Genomic DNA, 19,106 nt, shown 5'->3' with positions numbered 1-19,106 from the left:
TTAAAGAATATGGCTTTTGGGGGGACATAATTTATCCAAACTGGCACACACGCATTGTTTCATTAACCCTCAAACAACTTTGTGAAGTAGGGACTATTGTTAATCCCATTTTACAGATGAGGAAACTGAGGTTCAGGGGGTTCAGCAACTTGTACATACCTGGTAAGTGGCAAAGCCACCTCTTGCCACCAGTTCAGACTGGTCATCTCCAGATGCAGCCCTTCAACCACTGCGAGAACGTGGGCCCCTGTGCTCAGGAGAGGCCGTGCCTGCTGCCTCAGACTCCTCTACTCCCTCCTGGAACCCAGCATCATGAGGGCACTCCCAGATAACCTGGAGCCTTCCAGGCAGTGTTCCCTGGCAGCCTCTGCTGCCCCTTCACCTTGCAGACTCCGAGTCTGGGCATGGGCTCAGAAAGTTCCGGGAACCACAGGCCATATGCAACCAGGGGATACTTTCCCGGTTTCTAGGCTTGGGAAGCTGGCAGCTTCCCTGCTAAGGCAAAGGAACAGGGTGAGTAAGGCTGGAGTGCAAGCATCTGCTAAAGGAGGCGAGGCACAGCCAACTCTGGCTCGCTGTGTGACCTTACGATGATGATGATGATGATCATGATAAAAGCTAACATTTAGAAAATGCTTCCTATGTGCTTGCAATTGTTTTAAGCCCTGTCAAGGTACTAAATTCTCACAATCATCCCCCCTGTTATTATTCCCACTTTACATGCAGAGGAAACTGAGGAACAGAAAAGTAGAGTAACTTGCCTAGTTACCATTCAGTGGTGGAGTCAGGCTTCAGCCCAGATGGTTTGGCTCCAGAGTCTGAGCTCCTCACCTGCCCCCTGAACTCAACCTCCTCACCTTCACAATCCCCTCACCTCCGCACCATCAGTACCCCTCACCTCCATACTCAGCACCCCCATACCTCCACTCTCAGCACACCTCACCTCCACACCCTCAGAGCCCCTCACCTCCACACTCAGCACCCCTCACCTCCGCAACCTCAGCACCCTCTCATTTCCACACTCTCAGCACCCCTCACCTCCACACCGTGAGCACCCCCTCACCTCCGCACCCTCAGCACCCCTCACCTCCACACTCAGCACCCCTCACCTCCGCAACCTCAGCACCCTCTCATTTCCACACTCTCAGCAACCCTCACCTCCACACCATGAGCACCCCCTCACCTCCGCACCCTCAGCACCCCTCACCTCCACACTGTCTGCACCCCCTCATCTCTACACTGTCAGCTCCCCTCACCTCCACACTCAGCACCGCGTCACCCATACTGTCAGCACCCACTCACCTCCACCCTGCACACCCTCCTCACCTCTATACCATTAGTAGCCCTCTGTGCAATTCATTCAACTTCCCCCAATTCTTCCCTCATAAAATGAGGGGTTCAGACCTGATGAACCCATATATATATCTCTGAGTCTCACTTTTAAGGGCAAAACCAGACTCAAAAAGGTGGTTTATTCCTCTGTTTTCCTTTATTCTGATTTCTAACAATAATTCTCAGACTCTGTTAATAACAAAAGCATTTTTTGCATTCTTGCTACCTGCCAGGCACTGGGCTAAACTCTTTTCCTGCACTATCTCCTGTACTCTTAGCAATCCTGTGACGAAGGTTCTATTATTCTTATTTTAGAGCTGAAGCACTGAAGGCTCAGAGAAGTTAAGTAACTTGCCCAAAGTAACGCAGCAAGGAAGCAGCTGAATCTAACGAGACTGGTCTGACCCCACAATCTGTTTCTCCTTTCCCTCTTCCCACAGCAACTGAGCTCCCAGAGGCAGGCAAGGAGTTGCCTGTGTCACAGTACCCTCAGCCCTAGCAGGGCCTGAGAAAATTCTTGACGGATTGATACTGAATTAGTAAATGATTGAGTGAATAAAAGGAAAGAAGGAAGAAGGGAAGAAAATGAAAGCGGAAAAGAGGGAAAGAAAGAAGAAAATTAGGAAGAAAAGAAGGAAAAGAATGGAGTGAAGGAATAAAATCATTAAATTGAAAAAAGAAAGAAAATAATGAGAATGAAACAATAAAAATGAACAGATTGAAAGAATAGGGAGCCTCCCAGACTCCCCGGCTCCCCCCCCAAAGGCGCTTCCTGAGCTCGGGACAGGGCTGGGCTGTAGTCAAGCAGCAGTGACGTGCCTTCTGGCCAAGCACCATGGGACCTAAAGTTGATGACATGCACAGGGAAGTGCCAGAAGGAAGCTGAGCTTTCACATCCCTGCATCCAGTTTCCCAGAAAAATCCCCAGCTGTGCTGGCTCCTCCCACAGCACTGTCCCATGCAGATGAGAAGGGGATTTCTCACAGCCCAGCTTGGGGTTTCTGCTGCTGCAGCTGCCCCCTCCAGCCCCAGCAGAAAACACCTGTTTCTGCTGCACTCACTGGTCAAACTGCTAAAGAAAAACCGGACTTGTCTTTGAACCTCCCAAGGTTCCCTTTTACCTCCACTTATTATTATTATTATTTTAAATCACAAAAAGCTCTACTCACACCCTTTCCCAAAGGATCCGGACTTGCCAGAATCTGTCTCGGGATACAAGGAAATCAAGCTTTGGGGATTTTTGAGACCTTCTAGGGCCACAGAACATGGCATCTGGCCCCACAAGTCTCCCTGCTGCTCCTCCATTAAGGAGGCTGCCTGATGTGGAGGGAGGAATCCAGTGATCCAGTGATCCAGTGACCCCATGACCTGAGCACAGGCAGACTGCTAGCCTATTATATAGGAAAGTGAAGTTAGGAGTGTAGACTAGGAGACTGGTTAGAACTCAGCTGTTCTCCCCGCCCTGACCTGTGCTAGGATTCGCCGAGGCACCGCCCTATCACCCACTGGAGAAAGGAATCCTGAGCTGCAGGAGGAAGCCCCGAGCTGCCTCCCCACCCAGGCAGGGCCCTGGGACTGTGAGCCCACAGCCACAGAGCGGAGGCCTGGCCAGGAAATCCTGCTTCAAAGCCTGCAGGCTTCGCTTTACAGGGTCCCTTCTCCATAAAGCCTCTGTGGCTGCCCTTCAGGATCGTCATCTTCATTCCTACAGGCCATGAGGGAGCTCTCGCAGTGGCAGGCTCTGGCTAAGCATGAGCCCCTCAGCAATCCTGGGAGAAGAGTGTCTTGTCAACCCCATTTTATGAGTAACGAGAGCTTCATGCTAAGGAGGTGAGATAATGGGTTGAAGGTCGTACAGCCAGTGTGGGGTAAGCCAGGAATCGAATTCAGGCCCACCTAACTCCAAAGCCCATGCTCAAAGATACCAGACCACAAGCCTCCAGGCAGACGTTTTAGCCTTTATAGGTCTATATTTATTATAATATTCCCTCACCTCCTTTAACACCTTATTCAAATGTCACCTTTTGAAAAATTGCAACCCTCTCCCAATACTCCTTCTCCCCTTCCCTGCTTTATTTTTCTCTGAAATACCCATTGCCATCTTACATATTTTCTATTTTACAACTATAACTTATTGTGTTTGTGCCACCCCGCCCCTCATCTCCCAATTTGAATGTGACCCCCATGAGGACAGAGATTTTTATTTTTTTCACTGTCATATTGGCAGCACCGACAGAGCAGGTTGGCTTATGGTAGGCTCTCAAGAAGATGATTGTGAATCACAAAGCTGAGTGACCCCACCTCTTGTGTTGTCAATGTTTCTTAGATGTCCCCAGATTATAACTTCTTGAAGACAGGGATCATATCAAACCCACCTCCACATAGCCCATAGTGGAGAAAAGGCATGCATCATGTCTTGCCTGGACCATGGAAACAGCCTCATTACCAATCTCCCAGCATCCGATTTTTACCCCTTCAAATCCATTTCCATATCATAGACTGTCAGGGACATTTGTTTTAAAAACACAAATCTGACCAAAACACTCCCCTGCTTAAATACCGCAGCTGATCCCGGAAGTTCCAGCTCTTCCTTGCAGCAGTGGAGACCCTTCCAGATCTGCCTTAGCTTCCTCTCTAGCTTCATCTCTCACCGTGGTGTCCTGGCACCAACACTGAGCTACTGACCTCTGTACGGGCCGTTCCTGCAAGGTCATGCTCCTTAATTCTCCTCTAAGCCCTTCCCACCCCATTAGACTCGAAAACTCCATTCATTTTTCAAAACTCAGCTTAGGTATTACCTCGTTCGGGAGGCCTCCCCAGAATGCCCTCCTTCTCTTGGCCAAAGAAAGCTCAGAACTCTCTCCCAGATACTCCTCAGGTACTATCTGGAGGCAAACACAACCATCCAACACAGTTGAGAGCCTGGAAACAAGAAAACATAAAAGGGCCCAGGCCCAAGTTGACAGCACCTCTGTCTGAACCTTATATAAAGGAGAGAAGCCCTTTAGTCAAAGCCTATTGATTCTTCCTCAGGAAACAATACATGTACATTTGATCATTTGCCTTCCCTGTCTTCATCCAAACCGATGTGTCAGAAAGAATTGTGCCGGAGGAAAGTACACCGGCTACTTGAAGCAGTGGAAGGTGGGGGCACGATAGATAGAATCCAGGGCCATTTAGTATAAGGGCAAACAATCTCACATATAAAACAACCCTTAAGGGTGTCATAGTACTATAGTACTTTATGTTGTCCTTGCAAACCTCACAAAAGATATAGTATATTGTTATTAACCAGACAAGGAAGAGTAACAATAGAAAGTTTTAACCCAAAGATTAAAATAAAAAAAGAAAAATCTTTTTAACACAAAACTTTGTTATTAAAATATTCCCTACATGGAATAATGCTAAAAATAACACATAAAGCAGTGACTGGACTGTAGTAACTTTATATGTGTGCTAGCTGCTACTACTGCTATTTCTCCTCCTTCTGGAAGATGCTAGGACATACTCTGCAGAGTTAGTGAGCATGGTGGTTAAAAGTACAGGCTCTGAAGTTAAAATCCCATAGGGTGATATCCCAGCTCTTTTATTCCTAGCTCTGTGACCTTGGGCCGGTCATTATCATCACACTCATCATAAAATAGGAAAGATAATTCCAGTTCATCCATAGGGTTGCTGTGAGAATTTAATGAGCTAATCCACATCAGGAGCTTTGAACTATACTTGGCACAGAGTATAAACTACTTGTTATGTCACAGGAAACTGTGGCTTCAGCATCCTCGGAGAGCAAGCAGATGATGTGGGAGAAGGAGGTGCAGGGTCTGTGAGCTTCAAAACCCAAAGTGGTCCTGGGTGCAGGGCACCCCTCTACAAACATCTGCACATGCCACCCCCACCAGCTCAGCCCACTGTTGGTCCAGTCAGAGGTAAGAAGCTCAGTCCAAATCCTTGGTTTTGAGGTCCAGCCCTAGGTCAAGAGCCAGCCCCACACCCCAAGCCCTGGCTACCCTAGTGCAGAGGCTGCCTCTTCTATTTCGGGAGGTTACCAGCTCCCACCTGACAGCTCGCCCCCTCAATATGTGCAGCAGCAGCTTTCCTCAAAGGTGCTTCATCACAAGAGACTCTGAAAGCATAACAGCAATTCTGTATACCTAGCCCTGGGGCTGCTGGTACCTCTGGCCATGGCCTCATGTAAGTAACAGGAGGAGCTGATAAATTGTTTCAATCACTTTAGATTCATTAAGCACTTAAGACTCATTAAGCACATGGAAGTCACGTAACCCCCACCCCAGAAAACAGACACACACACTTTGGGCAACAATCGTCATCGTCATCCAAAATAAACTTATTTTAGGCGCTAGCCATTCTTTATCATTCCTTCAACTCTTTGCTCCTGCTTTTCTCTCTGCCTGGCAGCCCTTTCCCTAACTTTATCCAAGACAGAATTACTGCTAAACTCTGAAATCCCATCCCAAACATCACCTTTTCTGTGATATCGTCCCAGATTCCCCAAGGGTTTCTCACAATTTGGTCCACCTGCATAGAACAATTTGGGGTGCTTGCTGTGCCGGTTTGAGTGTATTGTGTCCCCCAAATGCCATTATCTTTGTGGTCTTGTGTGGGGCAGAAGTTTTGGTGCTGGTTGGATTTGCTTGGAGTGTGCCCCACCCAGCTGTCGGTGATAATTTTGATAAGATGTTCCCATGGAGGTGTGGCCCCGCCCATTCAGGGTGGGCCTTGATCGGTGGAGCTATATAAATGAGCTGACTCAGAGAGAGGAAACGAGTGCAGCTGGGAGTGATGTTTTGAGGAGGAGCAAGCTTGCTAGAGAGGAACGTCCTGGGAGAAAGCCGTTTTGAGGCCGGAGCTTTGGAGCAGACGCCAGCTGCCTTCCTAACTAGCAGAGGTTTTCCGGACGCCATTGGCCATCCTCCGGTGAAGGTACCCGATTGCTGAGGTGTTACCTTGTACGCTTTGTGGCCTTAAGACTGTAACTGTGTAGTGAAATAAACCCCCGTTTTATAAAAGCCTATCCATCTCCGGTGTTTTGCATTCTCCAGCATTAGCAAACTAGGACACTTGCTAATCACAGACTTCCGACTTTCGGGGTTGGGGTCCAAAAGGTGCATGTTTAACACCCTTCCCAGCTGATTCTAATGCATGCTACAGTTTGAGAGCAGCTATCTAGAGAGCTGTCCTTGCAAATGTTACACTAACTTCTCTTTCACCTGCGCTCCCACAATAGTTAGCCTCTGAGAGCACACACCTGGTCGTAATCCAGGTGAACTGCTCACAGTAAATCTCCCCCCACCAGACTGTGAGCTCACTGAGGACAGAGGCCATGTATTATTATATTTAAATTCTCAGTGCCTCCGGCAGTGTAGCTTTTATACAGTTTCTTAGTTTTGCAGTCATCCTTGACTCTTCTTTTCCTTCACATTCAGCATCTAATCCATCACCAGGTCCAGGTGTCTAACTTCTAAAGAGCTTTTGATTTTGACCACTTCTCACCTCTACATCCCAATAATATTAGTTCATTTCTCCCCATGCACTATTGCAATGGCCTGTCCCTGATCTATCTGCTTCCACCCTTGCCCCATATAGCTTCTTTACCACACAACATTAAGAACTAGTCTTTAAAAACATGTTAAATATTTGCGAATTATATGTTTAACAAAGGACTGGTATTCTGAAGATATAAAAGAACACTCAAAACTCAACAGTAAGAAAAACTAAAACAATTAAAATACATAAAAGACCTGAAGAGACACTTCCCCAAAGGGGATATAAGGATGGCAAATATGCACATCTAAAGATATTCTGTATCATTAGCTATTAGAGAAATTCAAATTAAAACTATAGTGAGAGACCTCTATATCACTAGAATGACTAAAATTAAAAATACTGACAACACCAAGTGCTGACAAGGATGCAGAGCAACTGGAACTCTCATGTATTGCTGGAGGGAATGCAAAATGGTACAGCCACTCCGAAAAATAGCTTGGCTGTTTCTTAGAGTTAAATGTAAACTTATCATATGCAAGTAACCCAACTCCTGGATATTTACACTAGAGAAATGAAAATATGTGTCACACATAACCTGAAGGCAAATGTTTATAGTAGCTCAATTTATAATTGTCAAAAACTGGAAACAACCCACATATCCTTTAAAGGGTGACTTTATAGACAAACTGTGGAATACTAGCCAGCAATAAAAAAGGAATGAACTATTAATGCACACAAAAGCATGGATGGATCTGTTATGCTGAGTGAAAAAAGCCAATCTCAGAAGGTTACATACTGGATGATTCCATTTATATCACCGTCTCAAAAAGACAAAGCTATAAGAATAAAGAATAGATCTGCGGTTGCCAAGTATTAGAGGTGGGCAGGTTGGGACTATAAAGGGATAGCAGGAGGGATATTTTGGGTGATGGAATTGTTCTCTATCCTGATTGTGGTAGTGGTTATGTACATCTAAATGCGTATTGAAAACCATAGAAGGGTACACCAAAACAAAGTCAATTTTACTGTGTGATAATTTAAAAAATGAAATCAATTAAAAGCACAAGTCAAACCATGTAACCTCCTTGCTCGAAACCTCCAACTTAGAATAGAATCCAAACTTCTCCCACAGCCCATAAGGCCCCAGTGGACGTGACCTCAGGTACCTTTCTAGTCTCTTCTCCTCCAGCCCTCCCTTTCCAGGCCTCTCCAGCTACCTTGAGGCTCAGCAGCTCTTCTCTCTGCCCGGAGCTCTTCTCCACTGATATTTGCAAAACACACTCCCAAACTTCATGCACGTCCTCTGCTCAAACATAAGCTCCTCAGAGAGACCTTCTGTAACCAACTTGGCTGTTATGACAACCCTGCCGTGCCTTATTCTGCTTCATTTTTTTATGGCACTACGTCACTGACTAATGTCATGTGGTGTATTTGTTTCCATCTTCCCCACAGGAACATAAGAGCCATGAGGGTAGGTTGTCATACTGTACTGTTCATACTCCATGCCCTATACCTAGATAGATGGCTAGTACAGGACAAGAACTCTGTACATATTTGTTGAATGGATGAATGAATAAAACCAAGAGATGAACAGTCAGTGATGAAACTCCTGAGACTTTGAACTTGGAGCCATACTTTGTTGTAAAGTTTGGGTTTTTTGGGGGTAGCACCCCACAAATCGCATGACCCCATTTAGCCCCAGAGTAAAGCAGACCCAGCTCAAAATACTTTATTCAGCTATAGGTGCTTTAATAAATTAATTAAATTCAATACCCTTCTAAGGGCAGCTGCCTGTTTCTTGATTAAGTAACTGGCACAAGGATGAGTCAGAAGGGGGCAAGACTTCAAGCACAGGGCACTCTTAGAGTAAGGCTGCATGAGGTTTCCTGAGAGTTTGCAGGAAGCTATCCAGAAGTACTATGAATATTAGCAAAGAGTTGTGAGGTGAGGTTGGGAAAAAACAACACCTCTCTGCAACACCTTTTCAGAGACAATGAACAAATTAGCATTCATAGAACACCAACTCTGTATGTTCCAAGCACTCTCTATAGGTTCTCATTTAATCCTCCCGTCCACCTCTCACGGTGGGTTCTACTGGTCTCATTTTCACAAGTAAGAAAACCAAACATAGAGATGTTAAGTAACATGCCCCGTGTCATACAACAGCAGGTAATATCTGATGTTTGGAACTCAGGTCTCTAGAGCTTCCAATGACATTCTTTTTCCATTTTGGATTTGAAAAGCAGGATTCCAGGGTGTAAGTGGGAGCATTATCCAGAGGAGCCAAATGGGAAATGCCAACCCAAACAGAGATGACTAGGTTCTTTCTTCTCTACAACTTTCAAAGACCAGCATGACAAGTCTGCTAAAGTTACCTTCCAGTAACTCACATCTAGAGTACCTCCTCTGTGCCAGTTCCTAGGCTGGGGGTTTCCATATATTATCTCATTTAATTTCATTATCACTAACACATCTGTTAACATGTTTTAAGGTGTCAGGGGCTATATATCCACACCAAATAGCATAAATCCTGAAAGTATGCAAGAACACCTGAGAATTTCTTAACCCCCGTCACTCCCATTCCAGCTAAAAATTTGACAATTAGCTTAAAGACAGAAATGATATGAAGACCCAGACGACTCCATATAGACTTTTCTTTTTGCTACTCCTTTTTAGGCTCACTCAGTGTTTTGTACACAAGATAGCATAGTAATTACTGTTCAGGAATGTATACACAAAAGCAGTGTATAATGCAATTTTTTTGGCAATTAAAATATTGTCAAAGGTAATTTTGACTTTCACTCCATACTATGGCTTTGGAACCTAAAGACTGCATAAGATGCAGCTCTGCTGTCCCTGGGCTTTCTCTCATTTACTCCTTCATACATAATCAGAAACCTTAGATATAGGAGGGAAGTTAGAAGTTACCAAATTCCACTCCCTGCCAGGGTAGAAATCCCTTGAAGGTGCCATGGACTTCAGTGACAGGGGTGTGAAAAGTGGACTCTCCCCCACTGCACAGCCTCCACCCTCAGCACACTCCTCCTCTGTTTATCTGCTATCTGCTCCCCTCAACTTCCACCGGTTGCTGCTTGCTTTGCAATTATAACCCCTCTGTCCTATGATAATTATTGGCTTATTGGAAACTTACTATCAGGATGATACTTTCTTAATGTTACAGTGATCAAGAAAAGAGTCAACATCTAGGATTTTGACACCCCATCCCCATTACGCAGCTCCTCCAAAATTAATTCAGTTGATCATTTGGGAGCTGTGCTCTGGAAATAGGCAGCTTATTTGGGAAGACGCAGACAAAGACCACACATCATGTGGCAAGAATTCTAACAGTGGTATAAATTAGGGGCCAGCCACACCTAGAAGGAAAGGCTCAGGGTCTTAGCCCACCCACTGGGAAAGACAGCGGGTCTGTGAGCTAGACCCTTAATGAAACACAGCTTGCATCCTGAAAGCCCCTCAAGGAAACTGACCAGATCAAATAACTCTGCTTGCTCATAGCCCCTCCATGTCTCTGACACCAGCCACGGTGCCAAGAACATAGTAGGTGTTCAGTGAGCCTTACTCCAATCCTTTGTCACTGCAAAGGGGTCTGGAGGTGATAATAACTAAATTTAAATCATCCCAGAGTTCGTAAATGAAGGCTTTTTCTTATTCTTTTTTTAATTCATTAATAACATTACAACTTCAAAAGCCTAAGACAGGAGTCTTGGACTCCATCTCCTGTCACCTATGGATTAGCTGAGTGACACAGAACAAGACATATCTAACTTCTCTGAACCTCAGTTTTCTCAGCTATAAATTGAGGGGCCTGGACCAAATGACTGTAATGCCCCTTTCAAGCCCAGCATCCTCTTATCTTCTACAGTCTCAGACAACAAACTGGGTAACTAGTCTATCTTAAAATGAGGGGAGTGAATTCTAGGAGAAATAAGAGCATGTGGGGATGCAAGGGACAGACAAGGATCCCACCTCCAGCCCCTCTGTTAACCAGCCACATGCCTTCTCACTGCCCAGGTTTAAGTACCAGCTTCAGCATTTGTTAATGGTATGTTCTGGGGCAAGAAACTCAATCTCCATCAGCCTTGATTTTCACATCTCTGGAGTGGAGTGAATTCTACCCAGTTCCAGGGCTAAATGAGTTAAACACATATAAAGCACCCAGTAAGCAGAGACTGCACACTGCAGGTCCCTTTATTCAAATATTCTTTACCCACGTAATCAACTGACTCAAAGACTCCAAAGATTTGTCATAATCCAAAGCACAGATGGCCAGACCTAGAAGGTCTCTAATATCCAGCTAGCCCAACTCCCTCCTTCCTCTGCGGTTTCCAAGGCTCAGAGAGGCACAGTGACATGCTCAAGGATCCAGACACTCTTCAGTGGCAAAGCCTGGACTAGAATACAGGACTGCGGATGCCAAGGGCCATATGAGACTCAAGGAGGGCCCTTTACAGGTCCACTCTTCCTAGAGAAATTGGGAAACTCCCATTTATAACCAAAGTCTGAAAAATGGAAAGAACAGAACTTTCTATTTTTGTATTATTTTCAGAAGGTTGCAAGGGAGAGAGGTGGCATCATAGGGAGTCTGTGAATTGCAAGATTTTCTTAAATTACTGTTTGGTCAGTTTCTTGCTTGCATCCTTTCCTGCTTAATCTAGTCCTCCCCCACTCGCACTCTTTTCAGTTTGCACCTTGGGACAGATGTGCTTATGTTAAGACCCTCTCTGGACAAGGTGAACGGTTTCAGGCTGGGGCAATACTCCATGCCTGATTAAACACAAACTGTCACAATAGGGCTACCTATAATACAAAAAGAGTTTCCCCTTCTTACCCCACAAGAGCTACAGCCTGGGACAATTAGGAAAGTGCCTAAATTCATTAAGGTAGACTCAAGGACCCAAAAGCTCCCCCAAAATCATTGATCAAACTCCCCCAGACCTTTTAGGAGTCTCTAGAGAAACCTCAGCCCAGAGTCTACCAAGGGCCACTTGGCTGATCTGGGACACTGAAGGAGCCCAGAAAAAATAAAGAGGGGCCTGGGCCTTCGATGGCTTCAGGTGGACAGCACTGACCTGTCCTGCTCCCCTCCTGTCCCAGATTTCCAGAAAAACAGTATTTATCTTCAGGAAGCATTTGGCAGAAATCTATATCAAGAACGGACTTGTTTATAGCTCCCGGTAAGCACACATCCCAGCCAGCAATACCCAGAACCTGGAGGGCCCAATCCAAGCCACACATTGTACGCTTGAGCAAATGAAAACAGAGAGGGAGACCGTCTTGCCTGAGATCACACCGCATGCCAGTGGCAGTGGTGCAGCTGACCTCCATGTGACCCTCACTCTACAGTTATTTCCTCCCACTGCCCCAAGGGCGGTCCCTGCTGGGTCCACCCCTCTTCAGAAACCTTGGGCTCACCTCTTGGTTCTGAGGATTCCACCAGGTTGAATGCTCTCGGAAGCAGGGGGCAGGTTAGCAATCCATCCAGGGGAACCAGAGCAGCTGGGGCTGTAACAGACCCTGGCAACAAGGGGAGACTGCGGCACAGAACTTTGAACAGGCTCTCTCTTCTCTAAAGCATCTTCCTCCTCCTCCACCTCCGTAGTACTACAGAGGACATGTGCTCTGCTTGGGAGGAGGGAAGGAGGAGAGCACGGCTGGAGGAAGGTGCTGCTGTTTATTGGAAGGAAAAGAGCGACAATCTGCTGGGCCCTGCTATACACTCACACCTGGCAGAAGGAAACTGGAAAAAAAAAGCCATGGAAAGCGCTACCTGCTGCCACAGAATTATTAACCCTTGGGCTCCAGCTCTGCTGCTCATACAGCTGAAGGGAGAGAAACAATACACTTAACCAATGGAGTGCCAGGCAAAGGCATTACATCATCGGTTAGCGCCGTCATTGGCTAATAATTCCTAGAAGGCAAAATTCAGCTTCTAGTTGCTTAACCCTTTCATCCTCATCACAGCAAAGGCTCAAGTATTTGGTCTAAGCCACTGGTTCCTGAATCTTGCTTTTATCATAATCATCTGCGGTGCTTTTTAAACAAATAGATTGCTCTGCTCAACATCTCAAACCACCTACATCAGAACCTTCAGAGGAAAGTGTCTCGAGTGTGGGAGGCACCGGTCTACTCAGAAACTCTTCCTCTCCAGGGAAGAAATAAGATAACATTTTTCTTAACATTTACTATGTCCATATCTCGTCACTACATTTATTCCTTACACTGAGCAATGAACGTTATCGGACAATTTCACAGGTATAAAAAATAAGGCTTAAAGCTGGTAAGACTGGTTTTGAAAACCAGCCTATGTCTACTCTACCTACTATCTCTCTGAAGCTCCTACAAGAAATAAGACCAAGCCATCTGGCTACTTACTAACTCCAGGGTTTTAGGAAAAATAGTTGGAAAATGTCAGTAACCCATGAGGAACTGGGAAATAGAGTGGTGAATTCCTGGAGCAGGGTTCATGGATCCCTCCAGAGAACCATTTCTTTCCCAGGCTCATTCTTTCTACTTCTGCTGCCAAGTCTAGGTTTGACTGACAATTCCTTTAGGAAGACTCTCCCAACACCCACACCTAGGCGAGATGCCCTGCTCTGGGCTCCAAAGGTCCCCTGAATCAGTGGGCTGCAGTTGCTTGTCTATGGGTCAACTCCATGAGATTAGAGCCATATCTACATAATGCATCAACATGCACACAGCATTGCATCTGCCACTTGTGAGCACTCATCACAATCCTGGAAGAGAAGCAGGAAGGAAGGGAGGGAGGGAGAGGGGAAGGGTCTTTGATGAAGTTCTAACTGGCATCATGCTGAAGTGAGAGAGGCTAAAGACTTGTCTGGAGATTCTCATTAACAAATTGTCTGACCTTGGGCAAGTGATTTCTTTGGACCTTGGTATCCTCATCTGAAAATGAGGACAGCACCTCTTCATAAGGTTGTTATGAGGCTCAAATTAAAGAATGATCCAGGCTTTGATTTGCTTCTCTATGTTCTCTTTACCTAAATCTCATCCATTTCATTGGCTAAGATCTAAGGGCTGATAGCTCCCATATTTACGTCTCCAGTCCAGGCATCCCCTCTAGACTCCAGATTCATATCCAGTGCCTATTTCCCTGGAGTGTCTTGCAGGCATCTCCAAAGAGAGTATTCAAATTCTAACCCCTAACCACAACCTGCTCCTCATACAGGCATCTCCATCTATGAAGTGGTGCTCCTATCCACTCAATCTTAAGCCATAAACCTGGGGTCATCCTTGACACCTTCCTCCTTTTCCCATGTTCCCCCATCTAATGTATCAACAAGTCCTATCAATCTTGCCTCCCAAATATATCTCAAATTCTACTTTTTTGCCACCTCCATTGCTTTTCTTTACCCCCAAATACCGACATCTCTGTCAGACCACTACACTTAACTCTTGGTATGTTACAAGATTCCATTCTTTCTTCTCTGTAATCTATTTTCACCTGGCAGCTGATGGAGTCCTTTTAAAACAGAAACCAGATCATCCATTCATTTAATCAATATTTATTGAGCTTGGCTTTTAGGAGCTGCATGGAGCTTGCCTTTTAGGGGCAAGACAGACAACCAGCAGAGAAACAAACATAAAATAATATCAGGTCATTCCTTTATTTAAAATCCTTCAATGATTTCTCATTGCACTTTGAATAAAATCCAAGCTCAGCTGGCCTCCAAGGCCCCATCTACTTCGCCAAACTTATCTCAGGCCACTCCCTACAATTTATCCATTATGTTCCAGTCACACTGGGCTTTATGCCTCCACCATAGGGTTCTTGAACAAGCAGTTCCTTCAGCCCAAAACACTGTTACCTCAATCTTGGCATTGCTGGTTCTTTCTCATCTCTTAGGTCTCAATAAATATCACCTCCTCAGAGTGACCTTCCTGCACCCTCCATTCATTTCACTCACTCCAGAAAAGTACCAAACATGTGCGCGGCTCTTGGTATCCAGCAGTGTATGATCCCCTGAAGTGGGGAGACAGGGATCCAAAAACAGGAGAGTAAAAAAGACAAATTAACATGTGCTATGAAGGGAGAATAAAAGAGAGGACCCATTTTACACAAGACGGCCCATGAAGTCCTTCTGGGGAGGTGACGTTGAAACTGAAGGATGAGAAATAGTCAACCAGACAAAGCTCCTGTTATTCTTATCCTGGCTATCCGATGCAACCTTCCAGCCTTCAATGTTTGCTTTTGAAGAATCAAAATATTTAACACCTGTCTCTGTCTCCCCTAACAGACTGTGAAACTGTGCTCCCAGCACCTAGAACAGCACCTACCATCTAGGAGATACTCAACACACACTGGTTGAATTAACAAGTGAATGAATAAATGAGTGACTCAACTTAAATAATCAATTCACCAATGAAAGCACTTTGTAGAGTGTAAGAAATCATATAGTTGTGAGTGAATGTTATTAGTATTACTATTTTATGGCAAAAGGATACCAACTCTGTTGGGTTATGGGAAAGACTGGGTTGACCATAAAGTGAAAATTAGGGTTTTATTGGACAACTAGGAGGGAACTTAGTAGGCACTCAAAATGGGTGGTAGTAGTTGTTGTGACTATTACTATTAAAGGCTATTTCCTCACAAAAGTTGATTTACTCAACTCAGACTCCAAATTCCATTTTCAGAGGTAGTCAAGAGCTTTAAAGTTCACAGTAACACACACTTTTTAAGTGCCTGCTCTGCCCCAGGCACAGCACAAAGCGCTTTCTGTTAGTTATCTCATTTCTTTCCCAAACCCATCGTGTGAGGCCCTGTCATGGGTGCTGTGGGGCACCTCTCAGCCCGTCCCAGACAAGGCACTCATTACCCCACCACTGCTCAACACTCACAGCTCTGCTGAGCCTCTCTACAGGAATTGTCCTGCTGAAGGGAGCTGCCTTGACCAAGGTTACAGAGGCTTCGGGGGGGGGGGGGGGCAACTTGCACCCACTGGGAGGTAACGTGTGGGTCCAAAGGCTTGGCCTCTTTCCCCATGAGACCTATTAAGTCCCCTCTTGCAACTGCATGACAGATTCACTTCTCCCTCCCTCCAATCTTGCTGCACTTCCCAAGAAAACTCTGTGTACAAATCTTCCAGGGAATCTGATCTACAACAGGTAGGTATGTTTATTTACTTTTATGTGAGAAAGGAGGTTCAGAAAGATTGATAATGTCCCCAAAGCCCATAGCTAATGTGACTTTCTGGCCCGACTTCCCAGTAAGCACTTGCTGTCTCTACTACACCACTCTACACACAGCCAGTCTCTAACAGTCTCTAACAGACTAGACTTCTGTGAGGCAAAAAGGGGAGCCCAGGGAGAGGGGTAGGCCATAGAAAGGGCCAGAACATCAGAAACATCAGGCAGAGTCACTCTCACTATCCTCCAGGAGCCATCCCTGATGACAAGATTGAGGTCATAGACTCCAAAAACAATCTGAAAATGACTTGCAGGTTGCAGAAGCAAGCATCACATGGGCAGCCTCCCCCCACACTAATCTATGTCCAGAAGTCAGTGGACAGGGCTCTTGTATAGAAGGGCTGCCTTAAGGAGCCAGAGTATTTGCAGCCAAGTCCCAGATAGTATCTACAACTTTCCAGCTTTCTGATGCTCCAGTCTCCATTCCATTGTCCCGAGCTGCCAGAGTGACCTGACTACTCACTCACTGATTGGAATTCTCCCATGTCTCTCCATCATCAAGGACAAAATTCTAAATATTCTAGGGTTGCATTTTAAGATTCCAGCATCTTCCAGCCCTCTGCCACTTTGACAACTCGTTTCCTATCCACAGCATGCCCCATTTTACTGGATTATCTAATATTCTAGGATTATCTGATGTTCCAGGTCAGGGCACTGCACTTTTTCAGTTCCTTCACCTTCACACATAAAAATCCAGCTGGAATTCCTGCTATCCCATCAACATCCCTACCACCTCCAACACACTGAGCTTTCAGCCTGGCAAATCCTCCTACACCTTCAAGTCCCACTCAAGGCTCACCTCCACACTGAAGCCCTCCTGATTTATTCACGGTTCTCCTCCCTATCTTGTACCCGACCTCCCACCCCAACCCCCTACACTGTAATTGTTCCCCATCCTGCCCTTATCCCTGAGGGCTCCTCCAAGGCCCACATTTTCCCTTCTGCCCCTAGGGTCTGAGCACAGAGCCCGGTAGAAGCTCAGTAAATGCTGAATAAACGCACAAGGCGCTGTATCCAGTGCCCTCCTCTGCTCCTAGCTTGGCCAGGGAACGGCTCTGATTTCCTCCTGCGCCCCAGGATGGCTCGGAATAGGAAATGCCACGACAAATCTGCCCCCTGCCTCCAAGGCCACAGATCAGGAGGGCCGGAAGACCGAAGGCAGGGGCTGGGTGCCGGCGCAGAGCAGAGGTCCCGCCACTGCGGTTCAAGGTTCCCCGCAAGCTCTTCCCGCGGCCCTGGCGCTGGGTGGCGAAAATTTTAAGAGACACGATCCTGCGCCCGGCGGGCAGACTCGCATGACAATCTTGATCTGTCGGTCCTTGGATGGGGTCCCCGAGGCCGAGCAGCAGCAGCCTGGGGAGGAAGCCTGGCCGGGCGGTTGCTCTCCTCCCTCCCGGGCCCCTCCAGGGCACCGATCGATCCTGGGCTCCGCTCGGGAGCTCCCAGGGATGCCGCCAGGCGCGCGGATGCCACCAGCAACCCCATCTGCGGGCGGTGGGGACGCTCTGCTTCCAGAACACCCACAAAGTCTACTTAGCTATGGCGCGCACCTTACCGTGTGACCCTCCAAGGACCCGGCGCCCAGTGGGTGCCTTCTCCCGGGGCGCCCTCCTGTCGATCCGCTCGGCGGCCGCGGAGCGCTGCCTGGGCCTCCCACCCGGCGCCGGCGCCTCCGCCCGCCTGCCGCGCCTCCCCGCCCGGAGGCGGCCCATTGGCTGGGCCGGGAGAGGCAGCGAGGCCCCGCCCCCGGACGGCCAGTCCTGCGCACCCCTCCTACCCGCTCCGGACCACCCCTGCCGCCTCTCACCTCTCCACGCAGGGAAAGGCGCGCCTGGGATCTCTGAGCTCTCGCTGGGCTCAGGCAGCCGACCGAGGTGCTCGTTCTCTGTCTGTCCCAGGAGTGTCTAAGACGCCCCTCGGGGAGTGAGTGCGAAGAGTGCAGTGTCCTTGGAAGCCTGCTCGGAGAAAGTCACCTGACCTCCCTGGACCCCAGGAGGCGCCTCCAGGAAGCCGGGCAAATGTGCCTGGCAACGTGCTAGGTACCAGGGCTAGGATGCAACAGGGAACAAGACAGCTAAAGTCTTGTCACCCTCATGGAGAGTGCATGGGGACGGGGTCAGGTTATATGCAAGTGAACAAACAAATACAGATAATGTCAGATTGGATATAAGTACATACAGATAATGTCAGATTGGTTGTAAGTACTGTAGGGGTAAAGATGATTAAAAGTAAAACTCCTCCTCCAAGTGTCCTGATTGGCCACACCTTAACTATAAATAACATCTTCAAAAGGTCCTATTTGCAATGTGTCCACACCTACAGGAATGGGATTAAGAAAAGAATTTTAATCCTCCAATGGGATAATGGAGCCATTACCAAGATGGGGAGGGAAACCAAGAGCTCCATTTTAGACATCTAAGATGCCTATTAGACCTGCTGGTAGAGACACCAATTACTAATTAAAAGTAACAACTTCTTCTACTACTACAATGCTAGGCTCTGTTTTCTTTTACATATATTAATTCACTTAATCCTCATAATAACCTTATGCTGGAAAAGTACTATTACTAGACCCATACTTTAAATGGGGAAATGAAGGCACTGAAAGATTAAGCAATTTATCCAAGGTAGGTGGCCGGATACACAGGTCTAGAGTGCAGATGAGAGTCTGCGGCTGGAGACACACATTATAAATCTCCTCCCACAGCCCTGGGACTATGAGACCATCTAGAGAGAATGTGTAGTGTGAGTAGAGAGGAGAGCAAAGCCTGAGCCATTGTAAAGCTCTTGTCTTGCATCTTCTATTTACTTACTGCATGACCTAGTGACTTAGGTATCCCCAGCCTCAATAACTAAGAGAGAGTAAGACTAGTTCAAGGTTCACAAACTCTAATACTGATGGAGCCAGGCAGTACTGTAACAAGTGAAGTTATCAGATGTAATAGAACAGAGAGAGGTGGAAGCTGTGGCAAATTAAGGTGTGCACATCTGCCTAAGGGAGCAATCATTACTTAGCTCTAGTTGAGTTTCACCATATAAGAATA

The 19,106-nt window shown here is 46.6% G+C and overlaps 1 protein-coding gene across 2 annotated transcripts in view; it reads right to left on the bottom strand.

The window, feature by feature from the left end:
* Positions 1-17,934, bottom strand: part of SYN3 (synapsin III) — a 467,769-nt gene extending 449,835 nt beyond the window's left edge. Inside the window, exon 1 of one of the 2 annotated variants that reach the window (XM_037847793.1) lies at positions 17,870-17,934. The gene's annotated coding sequence lies outside the window, so the exon portion shown is untranslated. Of the gene's footprint in view, positions 1-17,617; positions 17,734-17,869 lie in introns of those variants that run through there. The other variant, XM_037847792.1, reaches the window with a different exon arrangement.
* Between the last annotated feature and the right edge of the window lie 1,172 nt (positions 17,935-19,106).

Source organism: Choloepus didactylus, chromosome 8 (assembly GCF_015220235.1).
Source record: "Choloepus didactylus isolate mChoDid1 chromosome 8, mChoDid1.pri, whole genome shotgun sequence".
Classification (NCBI taxonomy): Eukaryota; Metazoa; Chordata; class Mammalia; order Pilosa; family Megalonychidae; genus Choloepus; species Choloepus didactylus.
Note: the sequence above shows the minus strand (reverse complement) of the source record. Positions and strands in the feature narration are given on the sequence as shown.